Raw genomic sequence first — 22,103 nt, 5'->3', positions numbered from 1 at the left:
TACTGCTTTCCCCTTTCCTTGCAACTTACGTGGTTGATCCTTGTAGTTCCAACAGGCTTTTCTGTACATTAATCTGTTTGCACACAGCTCACTGCAAATGAGGTCAGAGGAAATAGCAGAACAGTGTCACTGTGAGTGCTGTCAGAAAGACTGTGCAAAGCCTAAAACATTTATTTCAAATATTCCATCTTAAGTTATTAACGGTGAAATCATGTTAAATAGCTAAGACATAAGTGAAGTAAATTAGCTGATTTTGTTTGATGAACTATTCATGTGTGTACATGTTATTAAGATAATAGCCTTAATTGCTTTTTATCATTTGTACAATTTTACTATTTGCACTAGCTGTGACAATGAAAGGAAAATGTTTAGGTTCAAATTCTGGCTATTAGCACATTAGCACAATGCTGAAATGTTTATATTGCAAGAACAGCAGAGAACTTGTGCCTAGTGAAAAGACCTTTAAGAGACTTATGAATACATTTCTATTAGAAAATCCAATTCAGATCCTAAACTGTGACAAAAACTTCCTTCCATCAGATTCAAAGCAAAGGAACAAGACAAGACTTATATAAACCATGTATTTTCTGTGTTCTATAAAAAGGAAACCCAAGTAAAAGCAAGAATCTTTTCTTACCCTAACATTAGGAAATGTTGTAAAACCAGACTTTGAATGCATCACTGCATAGAAAACAAGAAAATTGTCATATATTTTGTAGTAGTCTATTTCTACATCACAAAAATCACTGCAATGCTAATTCAGGTGTATTTTTGATGAAACTGACAATATGTCAGCAAACTTACTGCATAGATCCAGAACAAGAGGCAATAAACACTACGGCCCTTACTAGCAGCTTCACTTTACCTATGCCATATGCAGTTCTCATCACTCACATTCATATTTTCTCAGGGCACCAATAAAAACTTCACTCCACTTTAACTCATCAGAAATAGGACTCACGTATTTAAAAGCATTTCATACTGCTTAGTGGCAGAGATTCATATATAACAGTTTATTTCCACTGCCTTATGCTTTGGGAGTTACATTTATAAGAAATATTTGGTAAAATAATGAGCATTTCTCACTAAAAGGTAATTAAAATAGGATCAAAAGTTTGTTGTTTACATGCCTAAGCAGTTCTTGAAGGAAATAAGGTAGAAATTTAAATGAAACTTTGTTCAAAAGGATTCTGTGAGTTTGTTAAATACAACAAGGCTTAGAAAACAATTTTACCATTAGCAAGTCAAAGGCAGAGAGATGGCTTTTGAATCTCAGTATCTGTTCTTTCCAACAAGACACATCTGAATTTTGAAATGTCTTTAATACAGGGCTGTATTAAAGATGATGGTTGCTATACATCAGGCCAACATAATTTCATTACAGTTCACTCGTTCGTAAGTTCCAGATTTAATTTTACCATTCTTCATATAATCAAATCATTAACTAGAACTTCAGTCCTGATATGAGTTGTTATGATTGAAAGGTCATACTTATATTAAAAATACTGCATAAAGTATTGCAAAGTCCAAAAAAAAAACCACAGTTAATATTGCTATCAACTTCAGCTGGACTACTCCAGGAAAACAGTTGGGATTTGGCCTGTATCCCTGACAGTCAAAGCTGACAAACCATTAGTTCTTGATTGTCACTTTCTCAGTTCTCAAAGCTATGAATAAGACGACTGCAAAGTCATCCTCGCCATCCTACCTCTCCTTTACCCAGGATGTCTCAGTATTGTTATTTACTGTAAGACATTGTTATAAATGAAGTCTCAACTAATCTGAATTTAGTAATATTTATAAAAGGAATATTTATAAAAGTTATAAAAGGCAAGTAAACAGCGCCAGGTGTGCGGGGAGTCTACGTTCCACCAATACGCACACACGAACATCAAACTTTCTAAATATACAGAACATTGCTTTTACATACTAAACCCGAGTATGCGTGTACAATCAGAAAAGGTAACAAGCAATCCTTTAAGTTCCATGACTGTGAGATATGTTTATCTGATTCGTGTCAGTATGGAACAGTGCTAGGGCCGCATGGTATGATGAATGTGACCTTCTGTCTTACATACCCTTGTATAACCACAAGTCTAAGAAAAACAGAGTGGTTAATGTATATAGTTCTTGTATCTTGCAAAGGAATGTTTTAGCAATTCGTGTCAATAGAGAGCTTGAAGGGAAATGTATTTGTAGGTTTTTCCTTGAAGTCTCTGATATCTGGGGGGTTTCAGAATAACTGCTAACTATTATCACTATTGCATGGGACACTATGCAAGTCTCTGATATCTGCCCAGGAGATTAAGGAGACGGGGAGAGCTGAAGAACAACTAAAAGACAAAGTTTGCAGGGGATGTTGCACAAGTCTCTGACATACAGCCAAGTTGGACAAAGGAGAAGGACAAGAGGGATGAAGACTATGAGCCTTCAGCACGAGAGACCCTCAGAGACCCCCAGAGGGACCACTGGAGACTGATATGCATGCTCCAGTAGGAGGGTTTGGATTCCAGAAAGTAATTATAATAACCCTGGTTTTTTTAGAAGTAGTAATGAATATGTATCAGCCTAGGAGCATAAAAATCAGCGGCTTGATGTAACTGGTGTGTGTCTTGGTGGAGCAGAGACTCCCGGCACACCCAGTGCTGTTTGCTTACCTCTGTTCCTTTAATGAATTGTTAACTTTGATTATAGTCCTATTTTGAAGACTGAGCCATTTATTACAATGACTTAACAGTTTCCGTTTTCCATTCCTTTTCTTGATTACAAACAAGTCTCCATTTTCCATTCCTTTTGAACAATATGTCTCGCTTTAAGTTGTCTTCATCCACAAGAAAGGATTTAACACTACAACTAGAACAAGAATAAAATTGGAAAACAGCAATAACTATAGTTCTTTTTATGAGTCCCAGCCAAGCATTGAAAAGTACTTCTGTGTAATTTCTGATTTTTAGTAGCACCACCACATCACACTCACTGTCTCTTTATGGTTGGTATGTTTCTAGTCAGAAGGCCAAAACTTTGACTATGTTTTGAAGGTTTTTTTTTTTTCCTTCTCCGTCTCCTTTTTCTGGTAATTTTATGTACTGTAAGTGTTACATGGATGAAGGCAGGATATGGAGTCTGGAGTGATGATCTCAGTTTTGGCACTGGGGTTGGTTTTGTGTTGTTTTGTTCTGTGAGTCATTGTAGCTAAATTCATTTATAGAATATGAGAATATGGATTATTATCTCCTACATAGTTTTTACAGCCTAAGAATTTTTAGGATTTCAAGCCAAGTTTTTCACTTAAGGTGAAAAACAAAAAGAAACTGTGTGGAAATATTTTTAAGTGCGAGACTCCATTGTTGTTTATTTTAAATGGGGGTTTAGAATTTTTCAGTTTTGTTTAATGCAAATCCTTGTCTTTCTCCTGTGTAACAACTGGTGCAGAAAAATAAAAATCAAGGCTTCTTCTGAACATAAAAGTGTTCAAAACAAAACAAAAACAGAACAAAAAAAACAAAAACAAACAAACAAAAAAAACCACACACACACACACACAAAAAAAAAAAAAAAAAAAAAAAAACAGAACAAAACTTTACAGGCCATGATACAGCACAATGTGCCTGCTCTAAAATAAAAACAAAAAATGTCTTGGCACTCCCCATTGCTTTTATTTCTAGTTTTTCTGTTTCTTCTATACAGAGCAGAACGTCAGACTTCCTGTCATCTGTTTTCCAATAAATGAAGGCTTGGAAGTTTGTTTTATTCCATTAAATCTACTCATTAAGATATACAGAATTTGCACTCCACAGAGACATCTGTTCAGCTATTGAGTGAATTATTTATAACCCATTTAAAGGCAGTATTGCTGTAAAATATTTAAATGTAGTTTAGCCTCTGTATCAAAGTCAATATAAAACAGACTGGGTTTTCCAAAGGGAATTCCATAATACACAGATTTCCTTTCTATTCTAAAATTATTCCTTAAAGGTAATTTTTAGCAGGATAATGTCTGTCTCCGAATTTTTTTTTTTTTTTTTTTTCAGAATTAAATGCACGTGCATTTTATTAGGGGAAAAAACCTACAGCTGTATTGATAAAAAAAAAAGCAAACACAAATCCCAATCAAACCAGAAATGTTTAGTGCCAATGAAGCATTTCATAACTCTGGACAAACAAGTTTCACAAAGAATGATAAATTCTTTAGGTTTACTCTAAATTGCACATCTCCCATAGCAAATCATAGTTCATATTTTCAAGGGAGATCTTTGTTTTAAAGATTACTTAACTTTTATGAGGATTATTTGGAACAACTGTATATGTTATTGAGCTCATGAAAGAAAAATGTCCTGCATCATAATCACACCTAACATTTTATATGGAAAAACATGTTCCTACTCTTACCACTTTATCCACTTAGCTCATCAAATTGCTTATGCAAATAATGACAACAAATTATTAGTACAGACACTTTCTAGAAATGTTCATTTTTTTAAAGGTAGCTATGAATATTTGTAGGCTGAAAACCAAGAGTCCTAAGTAACTGAGCAAGCAGCAAAATTACATCCAATTTATTTCAAACATTTGGAAAGTTTACTGTTCCTTTCCTTGGTGAGTTTAGAAACTCCACTAAGATGACAAGGCTCTAGGTTTATTTCATTTGTAGGTGATTTTTCTAAATGCATCATATGTGTACACACAGTCACAAAGAATTTCCTCTGTGCTTTTTACTGGTATACTGAAAAAAAAAAAAAGCCCAAAGACTTAAGTAAGCAATCCTTTCTCATTAAAAACAAATAATTCAGTTCTAACAAACACTTCCAACAGCTGTACCATTGGCATAGGCAAGAACGCAGCAAAGCAACAGAAGACCATCAATTTTCAAGTTTATATAACCCACCACTGCCAGCATTATACAAAACATCACAGTATGGATTTATTTGCATTGCTGGCACTGAACAAAAACAATATAGTTCTAAGGTGATGACAGCAACTTACAATAAAATAAATATTTTTTTTTCCATCTGATTAAAAACAGCCTTATTTTTCAAATGATTACAACCCTAAATTTTGACAATGTTTATATTATTCTTACTATTAAACCAAATTCAGTCTTTGGCATATTGCAGTAGGAATCTGTTTACTTCTAAAACAGAATTCATTCTTCCAATGACTTTCCCATTATATTTGGACCCAAACAGCACAATCTCAGTTTATTACCAGGGAGACTTTTTTCCTTCATTTACTGCTACATCAAAAGGAGGCTATCTTAAGGTTCAGTATCAACATTTGCTGCACAGCTTCCTGTATCAGAAGGACACAAATAGGTAAGCAGAGAGGTAAGGATAGAAAGTGAGGACGAAAGAGAGGAAGAGCAAGGAGAGTACATGATTAACATACTCTCACATGCATGGCTGACTTAAAGAGCAAAAGGAAGGCGAGCAGGATTGTAGCAATGACCACACATTTTGATATTCCCTTTCCTGCCTACTGCTGGAAACACTTCTGCATCTCTGCTCTGCTCACTGCACAGCCAAGCTTCATAGTCTTTCCTTTGGAGAAAGGCAATTTGTATTACTTCCCATTTTGCAGAGAAACTGAGAGATGAGAAAAGGTTACTGTGGGCAGACTCCAACAGACATCTGGCCCCTCGCTTCTGAGCCTTTCCCCAGTGCTCAGTGTGCACATTTTAAGCTAAATTGGACAGTTGTATGCAAATTATTAGCAAATGTACAAAATAACTGAGTCGATAATTTGCATAAATGTTATCCAGAGGTGCACAAGGCTTGGCTGCGGCGTCACTGATGATAAAAATGTAAGGAAGAAGGAATAATGAAATACTGCCAAGTTCATTGTGAATGGCATATCATTTTGGCATAACCAGAGGGGCTCTGGATGCAGGGAGGGGAGGTTGTGTGGGGACCACCAACTCCTCTTTGCCAGGCAGAAGCTAAATGGAAAGTGAGAGCTGAGCAAAAAGAACTTCTGGGTTGAGCTCAGTTTTAATTATAGATGGAACAAAATCATCGTGTGAACAAATTCAGTTCCAGTACATAACACATACAGTCCCTCCTTCCCAATTTTCCACTGTCAACATACCTGACAGCTGTTTGATGTTTTCCAGCGTTTATCACAGTTCAAATCCTCTGTGCTTGGAGAAACATGGTGAGAAACTGCCAGAAGCTATCATCCTGCACTGTTAACCAGCCAGATGAACTTCAGACTTGCATCATTTGCAGTGATAATGTCCCAAACTATTTCCACTTGAAGCACCTGTGACAAGCAAAGATGCAAGAAGTTACTGTTTGGGAATGAATTTAGTTCAAGAATGATTTTCATCCAACCAAACTCAGTTATATTAACATACTTGCATTATTAAGGCTTACTGTGTACTTTCTTTTGTTTGGTAGCTCTCATTCCAGATATTTACGGGGTGAATGTGCCCTGCTGCAATGAGTGCCCCTTATAAAAGCCTGGAATAACAAAGCCATGAACATGAGAAGAAAAATCATGCCTTTCTGAAGGACTTTACTGATGAAAATAGTCCTTCACAGAACCAATGAGATCGCTCTACCCTGAGAAGGAAGGTCTTATAGCAGTGGGTCCACAGCACACGAAGTTTGAAGCCCACTGCAACAAGATAGAACACATTTCAGTGCCTTGCTGCTGCAAGCTCCTCCATTGCTTAAAATTCCCAGCCAGTGGGAATTGTACAAAACCTTACTGAAGACATTATTTGACCCTTGGCTGACTGGTGCTTGTTAAGTCTTTAGGAGTGTGTTTTACTTGTGTGTTTTACTTGAGAGGAGCAGAGCCGTGCATTCTCGGAGCACTAAAGTTACAAAAGCAAGATTTATTCCCCAAAATGAAAATGCTAAGCTAAAACTCTACATTCTTGGTTCCAGCAAAACCCTGCAATAGGGTTTTGTAACACAGATAAACTCATTATTGCATAGGTCAACAGACTTTGCTGGAGATTACGCTACCTATGCCAATATTAGGTAATGTCCAATGAAAATTTTATCTGAGGATTCTGTTGGACAAAAACTCATTATATTTGCATTTTTTTAAAGAAGTAAATCTCACAAAATAAAACTGTTTGGACTTGCTGAACTAGAGGGCTTTGACTTCACTGTTCCATGGAAGGAATAAGTAAGGTTATTAATTTGGTTATAAATTTCATGTTTCCTGGCATATGAACATTTAACTATAAAACTTTTTTTAGCATTAACAGAGGTGGTCTCTGCATGCATGTTTATTCTCTGAGTACTCACAATGTGTTTAGTGGCATATGAGCAAAGAGAAGTAACAGCTCTGCCCCAGGGATCTTACAAAATGGTTTAATGCCAAGCAGAGCAATGAAAAGAACACACTTGTACATTAGTTGCACAAGTATGTCCTCTGCATATGAGACATCTTACAATGGCAGCTAGAGAAAACATGAGACAGATCAAAGCAGGCCTCACCTCGAGTACTGAGTACTGTGTACTCGAGGTGAGGCCTCACCTCGAGTACTGTGTGCAGTTCTGGGCACCACAGTATAAAAAGGACATGAAACTGTTGGAGAGTGTCCAGAGGAGGGCTACGAAGATGGTGAAAGGCCTGGAGGGGAAGACGTATGAGGAACGGCTGAGGGCACTGGGCCTGTTCAGCCTGGAGAAGAGGAGGCTGAGGGGAGACCTCATCGCAGTCTACAACTTCCTCGTAAGGGGGTGTCGAGAGGCAGGAGACCTTTTCTCCATTAACACCAGCGACAGGACCCGCGGGAACGGGGTTAAGCTGAGGCAGGGGAAATTTAGGCTTGACATCAGGAGGGGGTTCTTCACAGAGAGGGTGGTTGCACACTGGAACAGGCTCCCCAGGGAAGTGGTCACTGCACCGAGCCTGTCTGAATTTAAGAAGAGATTGGACTGTGCACTTAGTCACATGGTCTGAACTTTTGAGTAGACCTGTGTGGTGTCAAGAGTTGGACTTGATGATCCTTAAGGGTCCCTTCCAACTCAGGATATTCTATGATTCTATGATTCTATTAAAGCAGCACACCAAATTAAACTAGTAAGGTAGAAAGGCAAGCAGAAAATGGAGGGAGATGTCAGGATCCATTACAGTGAAAGGAAACTAGGTAGAACACACAAAGTCCTTTTCTTGTGCAAGAGGAAGCTTTTTCTGTTGCAGAAAACCTACATGTTCTGCATTTACAGAGAACATTGAGAAGCTGAAGTCATTTTAAATATCCAGCACGAAAAGATAGTATACTTACAGAACACATTTTATGATATATATGTAATAAATATGCTTCTGATCAATCAAAACAGATCTAATAGCCAACACTATTTTTTAGCAACAGTATTATACTGATGCAAAATATAATAAACACATTGTATTTAGTAAGGTTAAACTGCAGCCAGAAGTCATATCAATTTGTAAATTAAGTTCAACGTAGAAAACTGTAGCGTGCACAGTAATGGCCAAAGCCAACTGCGTAGGGTTTAATTGCATAAAATTCTTAACGCATAAGGCTTGTGCAGTAGAAGACACTAGTGAGACTGGAAACACAAGAAAAAGTAAAAGAAAGAGTTAAAACAATATTCATGTTAGACAGAATTATTCATTTCTAGTTCAGAAAGTAACAAGCTATGTTCCTGAACAAGTCAATTGATTAAGTAAAATGATTAAGTCAATTTAAGGGCAGAGTAATTAGGACTAAGCAGCTATATGTGACAGAGGGGAATCTCAGCAGCAGAAAAAATTAAAGAACTCAAGAGGCTGGTTTACTGTCAGAAACAGACTTGTCACCAGTTAACATTCGTCTCTGTAGGGAATGTTGTAATAATAACAAATTATGATTAAAAGCAAAGTAAAGATGGCTGATAGAGCCCTGGAGAGACAGCAAGACAAAAACCACTGTACGTGAAGGCTAACAGCCTGTATACAGAGATCACCTTCTTCAACCACACAGTGCTACTGTCTTTTGTACTCTAAAAACTCAACTGTATTATATACTGAAGTCCACTGACAGTTCATAAATGCATATTATTCTTTCTCCAACAAATACATTAGAAAGATATCTATAATTCATATGGAAATTGATGTGCCAGGGTGTTAAGCAGCAGCACTCTCATAAGATTAACAAGATTAGGAGGTTACTTATGTGAAAAACAAACAAACAAACAAAAAAAACACAAACATTTATAGATAGAAGATCAAAGATGAATGTCACAGAGGTATCAGAGAAACAATCCAAGGAAATCATTTCTTGCAGAGAAAAATCACACAAGTGGGCAGCTGCATTATGGGAATGTTCAGGCTATGATGAAAGTAATACTCCATCACAGCCTAGATATTCAAACACAATAAAAACAAAATAGTTGTTTTAAATTCTTATTTTAGACACATCTCTTGTTTCCTAATCTCACCTTCAAGTTAAAATTGAAGGAGCAGTTTGTGAAGTGCATATTCTGTGTTTTAGAAACCATCTTTTTGTAAAAGTATCTGGCTTAGGCTCCTAACAGAGAAACTTAACTCCACTTCTAACCTTCTTGATTCAGGAATATGTCAAAGATTTTATTAAGCAAAGCATCAGCTCAAAAATACTTGCATGTTTAAGATACCTAAAGAATGCTATATTAAAATCTTAGAGTGCTAATAGGTAGCGTCAAAGCCTATGCCTTGCAGTATGAGAAGCCCTGGAAAATCAGACCTTCAGCAGACAAGGAAGCTTGCTGCTGCAAGCTCCTCCATTGCGTCTAAATCAGAAAGCTTCTAAAACAGAAAAGTAGAGTTTCTTTTCATACAAAAGAGAAATTCAGCATGGGCTTGAAATTCTTGATGTACTGACTGACTTGATTTGCTTTAATCTCCTAAACAATTGACTAATGTAATATGCTTATTTATCTTCCTAAACAAGATGGAGCAGATGTGGAGCATCAAACATTTTGAAGAAATAGAGTGGCATTTAAATTGGATAACACAAAACAAAATAAATCACCCAAACCCTAGGGCATTCAATGGATTTATCTTCCAGATGCTGGCAATTTATCCTGATTAAATCTCATTGTTTTCCATTTCACTTTCCTGGAGGAAAGAAAAAACTAGGAATTGGTTGCTATATGGCCACACGGTGTTTCACTAGCTCAGAAATAAAATGCAACAGAGACATACATGAGATGAGCACCTTTTTCAAAAGTTAGTCTGATCCAGTCATATATTGTGAATATTCTTCATTTTCTTCTCAGATAACAGTAACTGCTTACAGATAGACTGAACTTTCCATTTGGAAAGCAGAGACTTTATAGGATTTAATATCATCACTCTTTGTCTATTCTGTAGACTTCCCTTATTCAAACATTTTTGCCCCATGTTAGGTAAGGGCCCAACCAGAACTGAGCCAGTAAGCAATGCTGTTCACGCCTCTGTGAGAGCATATTTAAGACAGAGAGGAAAAAAATATGCTGGGCCACACAGCAGCTGGGAGAGTGAGTGGAGTGAGAAACAGCCTTGCAGGCACCAAGGTTAGTGAAGATGGAGGGGGAGAGGTGCTCCAGGTCCCGGAGCAGAAGTCCCCTGCAGCCTGTGGTGAGGACCATGATGAAGCAGGCTGTCCCCCTGCAACCCATGGAGTACCACAGTGGAGCAGGGTTCCATGCTGCAGCCCGTGGAGGAGACCATGGTGGAGCAGGTGGATGTGGCCTGGAGGAGGCTGTGGCCTGTGGAGGACCCCCACAGGAGCAGACCCCATGCCAGAGCTGCAGCCTGTAGAGAGGAGCCCACACAGGAGCAAGTGACCTGGCAGGAGGTGCTGCCTGTGGGGGACCCAGGTTGGAGCAGTTTGCTCCTGAGGAATGGACCCTGTGGTATGGACTCATATCTGGAGCAGTTTAAAAAAGAACCACAGCAGTCCCCCACAGCACAGGGGACAAGAGTGATTGAGAAGAAGTGGTGGAGACAAAGTGCCATAGACTGACCACAACCCTCATTCCACTGTTCCCCTGCATTGCTCAGGAGGATGAGGTGGAAGAGGGCGGATGGAGGGAAGGCGTTTTTTTTTTTTTTTTTCCTTTCTTTCTCATTTCTTCAACTTGTTAGTAATAGGCAATAAATCTTACTATCTCCCTTGAGATTGTTTTGCCTGTCACAGTAATTGCTGAGTGATCTCTCTGTTCTTATCTCAACCCTTGAGCCCTTTTCATCATATTTTCTCCCTGTTCCTCTTTGAGGAGAGGGAGTGAGAGAGCGGTTGTGGTGGAGCTTGGCCACCCACCTGATTAAAACTACCACACACAGCTATCGTCATTCTCCAAGCAGTTAGTTACAAACATGCTTTAGGGGAGCACTTCCAGTTCTTTCCAACACTGCTTAAGGAACACTGTGATCTGGAGCCCTACAGATCATTTAATTACACTCTTAGCAATATCAGCACTTATTCTAGAACTACCTTTGAAAGTTAATAGAAGTATTACAAACATTACAATTACGGTGATGTGCTGCTGTGCCCTTTGTGATATATATGAAGTCTGAGAAAAACACTCAACAGAGACAAATGAGCTGAATTTTGGACTCCTGTGGACTTCCTTGGTAATTTGAGTAAATGACAAAAACATCCATCTTAATGTCCTCCCTCTGAGCAACACAAACCCAGGTTCAACGCTGGAAATGAAAATTCAAAGTGTCTCCTGGGCTCATATGCTGGGCAGCTGTGGTGATTTGATGGGTGATTTCTCTCAAATGCAAGCACTTTTTTTGCTGTGTAGTTTCTGCTTTATTGTGGAATGCACTGCACTAATATGTTACAACACTTTAAATTGGTTGCTGTATTATTTGGGATTTTTTTATGTTACTTATCCTGTAATGAAAGAACCTCTGATCTTTATAAGGTATACCGCACCTAAATAATTTTATGGATGACATTGGTGCTGACTGATTTCCTAACCATATAAAATCTCACTGGAAATAGTGACTGCTAGTTTATGTTCTTGGAGTGCCATCTAACTGACCTACGTAGACTGCTTACAGTTTTCTGATATATTAATAAAACCTCTTGGCAAGGTAGTGGTAATTTATGTCTTTACAACTAACAATATATGCTAAACACAGAGACAATGAGCAAATGCCAAACAAAACTTTGTTAAAGTCACAGTTATGTTTTGGGAAGAAAAATGAATGTGTAGAAAACTATGCTGGCTGCTTATTCTTATTTAACAGCCAAAAAATCATGTAGTGTCACACAGAGTGCAACAAATAAAATTAAAATGCAAATCAGGTACAATTAAACAATTCCCAAGTTTTGCATGTAATATCAAACTACATGCAGATGTATACAGGGTTTCTGCCTCTCCCAACTTCTTTCTGTGTGCCAAGCCATCCTGAGATTGCATGGGGACCAGGACCACAAGAGCTGGTCTCCCTTTTGAAAGCTTTTGAGCCTTCTGTCTCCTGAGAAACACTTATAATTTCAGCTGCTGGACAGCATGCAGGTTCCAAAAGTGCTCTGCAGAGTGTTGAAGAAGGGGCTTGTGCATTCCTATGTGTTTGACCAAGTATTAGCAGAGGAGCTTGTGTTGCCAGGACTTTGTCTTATTAGGTGATTCACTGCACACGTGCCAGACGATGCAGGATCTGTTACTAGGGTCCATGCATAGCAGCATCTCAGGTCACTCTTCTTTTCACCTCTTGTTGCATTGCAACCTGTCTTACATCTTCTCCTCTTGTTTCTCTTGTGTTTGCATCGTTAGAAAGCACCTTGTAATCTATACTCTTCTTTAGGATTTTCAGAACAATGGAATCATGCATCCCTGCTCTATTTCCTTTCTTGGTGACAGAGATATGCTTTCTTGGTGACAGAGATGTGCTTAAGCCCCAAAATGGCCCCACAGACACCCTTCAGACCCTCAAGTGCCTGCGAAAACATTCTGCTCATCACCTTTCTTCACTAAAGAAAGGAAAAGCAAGCAACAATTTTCTCTCATTTCACTTCTGCATTACAAGTCCACAGCTGGCACACTATCATTTTTATATTCTTCCTTTTTTTTTTGTGAACTCAGCTGCCTTGGAACCGCAGGTGCCAGCCCAATAAGACAAACAGTGGAGCATATCAGAGCAAGATCATTGCCAAAAGAGTTATTTTATTAAAACTTTCAAGAAAGTCTAAAGTAAATATGACATTTCTTCTCCCTGAAAAAGTGGTGGAAGGATAAGATTTACAAACAGAGCTTCCATTGCTGACCTCAGTTCCATACTCTGCTTCAGCGTGGACAACCCACTAAGGGCACAGCTGGGGGCATTAAAGAAGACAGACAGAAATTAACAAGGAGTTGTGGAGGAAAGATGCTGTAGGAAAGGAGAAAAGCAAAATGCTGTATAAATCCTTGGGCAGCCCAGCACACCTCAAAGAATTCTGAAATACCTGTAGAATTGATCAGTCATCTGTCAGCACAAGAGCATCTCACCTTTGGACATAATTACCTGTCAAAGCAATAACAATATGGTGCAGATCACGTACAGTGTTGAAACTCCCACTCCTCTGTTCCCACTGATTATAGGTGTCTGAGAACCTACATGTGAAACAGTTCTGGAAGGTTCCTCCTAGGATGCATGGTGGGACAGCATGCTGATGAGCCACCTCCATTTTCCTGATGAAAATTTCACTACTCAGGGCCTCCTGTGCTCTGTCCTCTCTCTGTGTTATAAAAGAGCAGAATAATGGGGGACGATCGGTGAGTTCAGCTCTTGGGACACTGGCACATTGTCAGACTCCACATGACAGAAATACAGAAGCAGGAACTCTGCTACTTGTGGTCAGTATCCTTTGTCTCCCAGCACAGTTGTTTCAGTCAATTGTTTTCTGGGTACTACCAGGAATGTGACTTGCCCTCTTTCCGAGGAGCTGCACATTGGCAGCACATTCCTGGTACAGCAGACCATGTGATGGCTGGCAATATGGAGACCCAAAGTGCTACACTGGCAGTCTGATGGTACCATCCATCTCCCACAGACTAGAGGGAAAAGGAGTAGTTTGGAAAAAAAAAAAAAAAAAAAGGCTGTTAGGATAATATCTCTAAAGAAATACATGTTTTCATGCCCAGTTGCTTCCAGATGTGCTATAACCACACTATGAGGAGTTTAGGTGGAAAGGGTAAGGACAGCTCAATTGACTGCATACTTGAAACCTGAACAGCACTTGCAAGCTCCAAGCATATTCAGCCAGAAAAGAAGGATAAGTGTTTTCAGTGTACGTGGGCATGAGCAACCATATAAAACCCATAAATGCATATAGGATTCAGTTTCAGCTACTGAACAAAAGTGTCTGTCCCAGCACTTATAAATACAAACCATTTCTCTGTGCTTTACATCTCATATAAAAGAGTTTCTGATCTAATTACATAAGAGCTAAGAAATATTTGTTATTAAGGTAGGGTATATATGCTCTGTTTTACAATCAAAACAGGTGAATTAATGGTTATAAGGCATGAGTCAGCAAAAATTTAACAGCTTGTATCTATTACGGTTATAGTAGTCTCAGAGTATCCAAAACTGTTCAGATTTGTATCTACAAGGAGCCATTCTTTAGGTACTATCATCAAAAAAATACAGCATTTGTTATTCAAGTTTTACTGTTATAATTATAGGACAAACAGAAAGGAAGGATTGTGTACCGGTTAGGGTGTCTTCCCTTAGCTTGACTAATTTTTTGTCTTTTCAGTTCCAGAATACCATATTTACACCTTAACAACTTAAAGGTCTTCTGAGCATGGAGAGGTCCCTGCTGACTGGAAGCTTGTCATTGTTGTACCCATCTACAGATGGGTACATGGGAAGACCCGGGAAACTATATACCTGTTAAAGTAATCTCAGCTCCTGGAAAAATTACGGAGAAGATTATCCTGGGTGCCACTGAAAGGCAGCTAAAGAATAAAGCTAATATCAGGCATAGTCAGCATGGTTCATCAAGAGAAAGTCCTGCCTTACTAAATTCATCTCCTCTGATGAGGACACCTACTTGGCAGATGAAGCGAAGGCAGTGGATGTAATCCTTCTGGATTTTGCTGTGGCCTTTGATACCATCCTTCACAGTATCCTTCTGGACAAATTGCCCAACTGTGAGATGAACATGTCCCTACTACGCTGGGTGATGAACTAGCTCAGTGACAGGGCTTGAAGGGACATAGTGACTGGGGCTACATCTGGCTAGCAACTAGTTACCAGCAGCAATCCCCAGGGCTCAATTTTGGGGCCAGTCCAGACATTTTTATCAACAAGGCAGGAGTTGAATGCTTCCTCAGCAAGTTCAATGATACTAAACTGGGAGATATGTTGCTGTTGAATCCATGGAGGGACAAGAGGCCTCTAGAGCCTCAGAGGACTCTAGATAGACCAGAGCACTGGGCAATCACTGGCATGAAGTTCACCAAGGGTAAATGCTAGGTGCTACACCTGGGATGGAGCAATACCAGACACAGGCACAGACTGGGAGGTAAGTGGCTGGGGAGCAGCTCCATAGAAAGGGAGCTGGGGGTGCTGGTCAGCAGCAGGCTCAGCATGAGGTAGCAGTGTGCCCTGGCAGCCAAGAGGGCAAACTGCATTTTAGGGTGCGTTAAACACAGCACTAGACTGTCGAAAAGAGGTGGTTCTCCTGCTATGTTTTGCACTGGTGTGGCCTCACCTGGTATGCAGTTCTGGTCTCCACAATATAAAAGGGATGCTAAGGTCCCTGAAAGCATCCAGAAGAGGGCAACAAAGCTGGCACAAGGGCTGGCAGGCATATCCTGTGAGGAGAAGCTGACAAAGTGTCCCCAGGGTTGCCCAGTATGGAGAAAAGGATCCAAGAGGTGACTTTCCTGTTCCCTGCAGCTCTCTGAGGGAGTGCAGAGGGAGGCGCCAGTCTCTGCTCCCTGTCACCAATGACTGGATGCAAGGGAACAACACAAAGCTGTGCCAGGGGAGGGTCAGACTAGGAAAAATTTCTTTACTGTGAGGGTGGTCAGATCATGTCAAAGGCTTCCCAGAGAGGTGGTTGATGCCCCAGGCTTGTCAGTGCTCAAGAGTCATTTGGACAATGCCCTCAGTAATAGGCTTTAACTTCTGGTTAGCCCTGACGTGGTCAGGCAGCTGGACTCAATGATCTTTGAAGGTCCCTTCCAACTGAATCATTGTGTTCTATTCTATTAAAAGGCAACCAATTACAAGTCATTTGCAGAGAAGTCTTGTACCAAGTACAATTAAAAAAGACACTCAGAAAAAACTTGTGTTGAATATTGTGGATAGGTCTGATCATCTGGACCAATGAAAAATTAACTCAAACAGGAAAAGGCAAGAAGTCTCTTAAGGTGAACACAGGCTGGGCAGCTCTCCCACAACCAAACATGTTTTTAGTGCCCCGAACAGAGAAGCCAAAGACAGGAATGTCATCACTGCCTACAGTTCACTACTCAATGCCCTCATGTTAGCATTATGCAGGGAGAAAATGCTTTAAGCTGGTGGATAATGTTGGCACAGAATGAAAATATAAATCGACCGTAAAAAAATCTAGCCAGGAAACCTGGAGAGATCTGTAACAAAAGAAAAGTATGGTTCTGAAACACTGTCCCAGTAGATGCTGAGAAAAACTAAGCTGGGCTGAAAATGTATGATGGATTTTCATTGCAGAGAATGTATTACTGCATGTCATGCCTGTGAGAACAAGTAAATTGGACTCAGCACCAGAAGGTCATTCAATACTAAATTCCCCAAAACAGATAGACAGGAAATACATCTTTTTCAGTTTTTATCTTTATTTATTTGTAAAGTCCTAAGTCAACGCCAAGACCCATCTTAGCCTTCTTAAGTGATTAAGACCAAAACAGTTGTGGTCTGTTTGACTGACCAACTCTTCTGAGACTTTCAAACATATTGATCTTCGACCCTAATCAGAAAGCACAAATCTCCAGGTCAGTTTGTTTCAGTCTTAGCTATGGGCCATTAGTGAACAAACAGCTATTTCAGGATTTCAGAGAGTGGACTTCTTTCTCTGTGCAGCCTCCATAAGTGACAGAATCTGGAAGGGCACTAATTACCCAACCTGTCATTCTCCAGGTGACTCACTTATGCAGGGAGGAACTACAGAAGATTGGCTGCAATTCATTTATGTAGTCTATGTGCGGTGCCAATGGCTCTCCCAAGAAGACTGTCCAGGCTCACGGACAGTTTGGAAAGGGTAGGGAGGCCCTGCTGCTCCTGCCGACGTACAGGCTCTGCTCTGTGACCAGTAGCAGCAAGTTGCCAGCCAGGTCCTGGCATGTGAACTCCATCTGGTATTGCTCATAGTGTAAGTGTATGCTATCAGAGCTGGACACTTCTCAGCTTGTTTAGAGGTTTAAAATTGCACCAGAGGAGCCTATGTTTGCTTTTGCTTTCTGGAAGCTTAAAGAAGTCACCATTTAGTTACTAGTCCTGCCCTAGACCCTTTTTCTTGTCATTAAAAAAAAAACTGTTAGAGAGATTTAGAGAGGCAACCAATATCTAAAAGCATATGGTGGTAAAGCTGAACTAACTAAAATCAATAGCAAAAATTCAGGTGACACTAGCAGAGTAGGATCAGTGGTTCTATTACATAAGGCTTCTCCATATATCACAATTATTTAGCTTGGATTTGACAAGACATATTCCTGTACACTATCAAAATCCCAGCTCAGATGAGCACACATGCTTAACTTTAAACTATAGAGAAGGCCCGTATTTTTTTTTTTCTGAAAGAAATCTGTGACAGCTAAGCTAAAATAACCTCCTTTCTCCCCAGCTTACATGGAAACCTTAGTTTTGGTATATCAGCACTTCCCAGGGTATTCTATTTTTTTGAACGTGCTTTTGAAAGTGCTTTTCAAAAAAAATAAAAAATAGAATACCCTGGGAGGTGCTGATATACCAAAATTTAAATTGTCATTCCTAAACAGTTTTCAGTTTTTATGAAGACCATGTTTTTACAGTATAAATAAGATAACAGTAACTAGTTGTCAGTAAATGTTTTGGTTCACTCACATTCAAAAGCTGGTTAGGTTCAACAAGTTCAAATGCACCACTCTTTGCCTTGCTACATGCCAGAAGGCTTTGCTGCGTGTTATTATTGGCAGCCATGGCTTTTGACGAGCTGGGTATGTGTCCATGTGGTCACACAATCTCCAGCATTGAGACAGGCAACAAGAAGGCATTCTTCACTGCAAAGGGCAATTAGTTGGTAAGGTAAAGAAATGGGCACTACACTTTCTCAGTAAGTTTTCCAGAAGAATTTAAAGGGTAACAGAATGTGTTCATATTAGCAGCTGAATAGGCATAGAGGAAAGCCATCCCCAGCTTACCAATTTTCACAATTTTTACTAGTTTATCAGGCTAAATTATGTTCCAAAATAATTTTGCACTAAGGTTAGGCATGATGGAGTTTTCAGCTTTACTTCAACCTCCTAACAAGAGTATCTTTTTTCCAAGAACAGGTCAGAACCTCTTCTTCCTTAATAAGAATCAAATATAAATTCAGCAGAACCATGGAAGAAAAGCATGACATGATTAAATGCTTTTTTTACTAAGCACTAAGACAGCACCTCTAGAGTAGCTATGAGCTTAAATAATGAGAATCACAGAAGAAAAGAGCCATATTTGTTCCTCCCATCTTTGAATTGTTCCCAAGTTCTTGTCTTCTGTTTTCTACTCTCCTTTCCCTGAAACTTTCTGTCTGCCCCTTCAGCAGAGTGTACTCTTTATACAGAGACCCAAGGGCCCACTCTTCCATTGCTGGAGGACAAGGATGTCTCAAAGACCTCATGTATGCAAATCCCAACAAGAAGTAAAGATGAGATGTGCTTCAGTTCCATCAAAATGGAGCTGAGGAACACATGGCACTGATTCTGTTCATATATCCCTTATCTTAACCAAGTCTATATTTTTCTATTAACAGTACTTCATCAGACTTGAGTTTTATTTTATAGAATGTTGATTGTAGAGATCCATGAGAAAAGCAATCTTTACATTAGCATCTGTGAAATAATGACTCATGCCCACAGAGTCGTTGCCTTACACTAACAATATGCAAAGCCTAGAGAAGGCTTGTTAATGATCTCTATTGAGGGATTGATAGTCACACAAACGGCTGGCATCTGCTGTTCCAGAAATGAACAAAACAAATTTAATTTCATCACTTGAAAGAAAACAACGTCTACTGAAGTATCAGACAGAGTTTCTCTGTGATTCTCTCTTATTTTGTAGACATTCACATTCATCACAGTGACAAGTTGGGTATGCAAATATGAGGCTGTCAGGAAACTGGACAGTCTTTAAAATGGAGGCACACAAAACAAATGGAGGAAGGACTGCCATAAAAGTGACGTGTTAGGAAAAGCGAAAAAGGGAAGTGCAGGTAAAACTCACGGTATGAATGGTGGATTCATTCCTTGGATTTTCACTGTACACCAGAGGGCTGTTCAGAAAATCATCCAACAGTCAGAAGGTGGCTTTGCTTAGTAAGTGGTGCTTGTTACCCTGCCAATTAATGCATTAAAAATTGTATCTTATCACCTCAGTTGCTCCCTGAAAAGGCATCTGTGAAATCACCAAGCAAGCTCAACGCCCGCAGTGGAGATTCTCATTCTGACAGAAAGCAAAGCACAGCTATGCTAAAAACAACCACCACACACTCACTTTTACTTGCTTCTCTTTGCTGATTATGAAAGGAAACACTGAGGCTGAGATCTTGCAACCTCTGTGTGTTTTGAAAATGTTTTTCTGCTTTAATATAAAGAATACAGCACACAAGGAGGAGAGTGGAAAGTAGTCATTGTTAGCCAGTACACAGATAGCTTAGTGATAGGAACCGTATCTCTCTTGTCCCCTATTCAGATAAACAGATATGTCCTTATGTACACTGGAAGTGTTTGATAACTTCCACAGGTTAATATAAAAATATTTTAAATGACACATGCACTTTTCTGTATCCTACCTTTACACCAAAGGTAATTAAAAGCAGCACATTAGATTAAATGACTTGTACAATTAAACCTCAGCTCCTTGAAAACTGACTTTCTATCCTGAAGCATCCACTCGTATTTCAAAAGGAAATGAAGGACACAAGTAAATTCTAATATACCGCTAGAAACAAACTTGGCTGAAATAAATGAACAAAGTTTTCACTGATGTGAACAAAGCTGAAGTGATGCATGCCAAGGGTATGATCCCTAATCATTATCTTTACTGCTATTTATTTCTAACAACGTCTTCTTTTCCTTGAGATAGGAATTCTTTATGGATTTTTCTCATAAACCTCATCTATGCCACCCCAAGGGCTTTCCAAAAAACAGAACAAAACAAAACAAAAACACCGCACAAGAGTTACATCTATTTTGCCAGCATTATCAGGTATGCTAGAACCATGTTCTAAATTTTAGCTTGATGGTGACTCAGTCTGATATCACACTGACTTCCAAAGCAGACAGACTTTTTTAGTCAAATGGTGACAGATGTGGATCTGAGGCAGGAAAACAGCCTTTAGTATTTAATGTGGTAATGAGAAATTAAATTGCCTGAGGCATGAAATATAATTGTTCATTTACACTGAAAACATATTGATGAAAAAAAAAAATCATTACAGTCATGGATAGGCAGAGCAGTAAAATAATAGACCCAAATCTACTAACCACAGTGCTGAAACTTCAATACCTTCTGTAAGTAGCTTCTGGGGAGAGCACATGCTTTAACAACAGCATTGGTACACGTCTCTTGGTGCCAGAAATGGTGGAAAAGTCAGTGTATACACAGAGCTTTTTGTTATTGAGTTATTCTCAGCTCACATGAAAGAGCTGACTGAGCCCTGCAGTGCTAGACAATGTAAGGCTAGACTATCACTGCGACTAGCGGTGGTAGATGTTATAAACTGCCCCCTTAATTAATTTTCAGAGAGCATTGAATTAATAATAGAAAGGAATTTATTGAGTAAGCAACAGCAAGCAAAACAGCGCTGGGTGGCCAGGGAGTCTTGGCTCCACCAACGGTGCGCACCTCACCCCCACCAGGGTCCCTTTTTATATCTTGGTAATTCCGGGATTACGCAGCACATCCTGGTATATTCTGCGACTGCGCACACTGTTGCTAGGGGGTCGTCTCTGTCCCTCTGATGGTTGTGAAGATGAAGGCCATAGTCTTCCTCAGCATTGTGGTTCAACTTCTTTTTTTATTTGGTCATGTTAGCCCAGCATGAGACAGGAAGGCAGGATGTTGATACACTAGTTTAGCAACTTATCAGGAGATGGTTACATGAGCTTTGCAGCAGTGTCTTTGAACAAAAGAGGCAACTGAGATGCAGAAGGCGAGAAGGGGAGGGCATTCTCTTTTTTGTTACATTAAGCAAAAGAATTTTCATAGTGTCTAGCCAAGCATTATACAGCTCCTTACTTCAGCAGGAAGCTTTTGCAACTCCCGCTCCTCAACCAGAACTCCTTGTTTTTATAATACAAAAGACAATGAACAAACATTTATTGTGTATTACAGTAGATAGTTCACGTGTAGTGATTAGGGAGGAGTTCCTGAAGAAGTCTTAGAAATATACCCTTCAGAAAAGGGACAGCTTACCTAAGTTGGATTTTGCCTGTTTCTTATGTGGCAGTGGATGTGTGTTGTTTTGTTGTTGTTGTTGTTGTTATTAAAAAAAAAAAACAAACTACCACACAGGCACACAGCCTTTAACTTCTCCCTATGTAGCTTATGCACCCCCTTCAACCAAGAGACTTTAAAGATGCCATTTTCCTCCCTTGCTCTTCTGAAATGTCTTCAGGGCCTGTTCGTAGTGCACACTGAAGTCAGCAACATAGTTCTTGCAAGCTCCAATTCCCTGATAGTTGCCAATTTCCAAAGCAGATAAATACCAAAAAATGCAGCACCTTAAACTCAAACGTCTATGTAAAATCACACTACAATTCCAAAGCAATCATGGGAATAACATTGTCATTATTAATTGTATTCAGAGCTTCCACTTCGGAATGAATCATTCTGATCCAATCTTTTACCAGACATTTGCATGTAATTTTTTTTTTTTTTTTTTTTTGCAATTTATGTAACAAATGTCACCTAGAAAGAACTGATGGAGTTTGGGGAGTTTAATTGCTTTG

The 22,103-nt window shown here is 39.4% G+C and overlaps 1 long non-coding RNA gene across 11 annotated transcripts in view; it reads right to left on the bottom strand.

Moving 5' to 3' along the window:
• LOC106019940 (uncharacterized) overlaps window positions 1-22,103 on the bottom strand; it is an 80,401-nt gene that overhangs the window by 41,847 nt on the left and 16,451 nt on the right. For 6 of the 11 annotated variants that reach the window (XR_011810860.1, XR_011810856.1, XR_011810859.1 and 3 more), the window contains 2 exons: window positions 6,085-6,258; window positions 149-2,853 (listed from right to left, as the gene is read on the bottom strand). This is a non-coding gene — a long non-coding RNA (uncharacterized lncRNA). Of the gene's footprint in view, window positions 1-29; window positions 2,854-6,084; window positions 6,259-19,374; window positions 19,486-19,515; window positions 21,164-22,103 lie in introns of those variants that run through there. The other 5 variants (XR_005262870.2, XR_011810863.1, XR_011810854.1 and 2 more) reach the window with 4 other exon arrangements.

This window comes from Anas platyrhynchos, chromosome 1 (genome assembly GCF_047663525.1).
Source record: "Anas platyrhynchos isolate ZD024472 breed Pekin duck chromosome 1, IASCAAS_PekinDuck_T2T, whole genome shotgun sequence".
In the NCBI taxonomy this organism is placed as follows: domain Eukaryota; kingdom Metazoa; phylum Chordata; class Aves; order Anseriformes; family Anatidae; genus Anas; species Anas platyrhynchos.
This window is presented reverse-complemented; position numbering and strand designations above follow the sequence as displayed.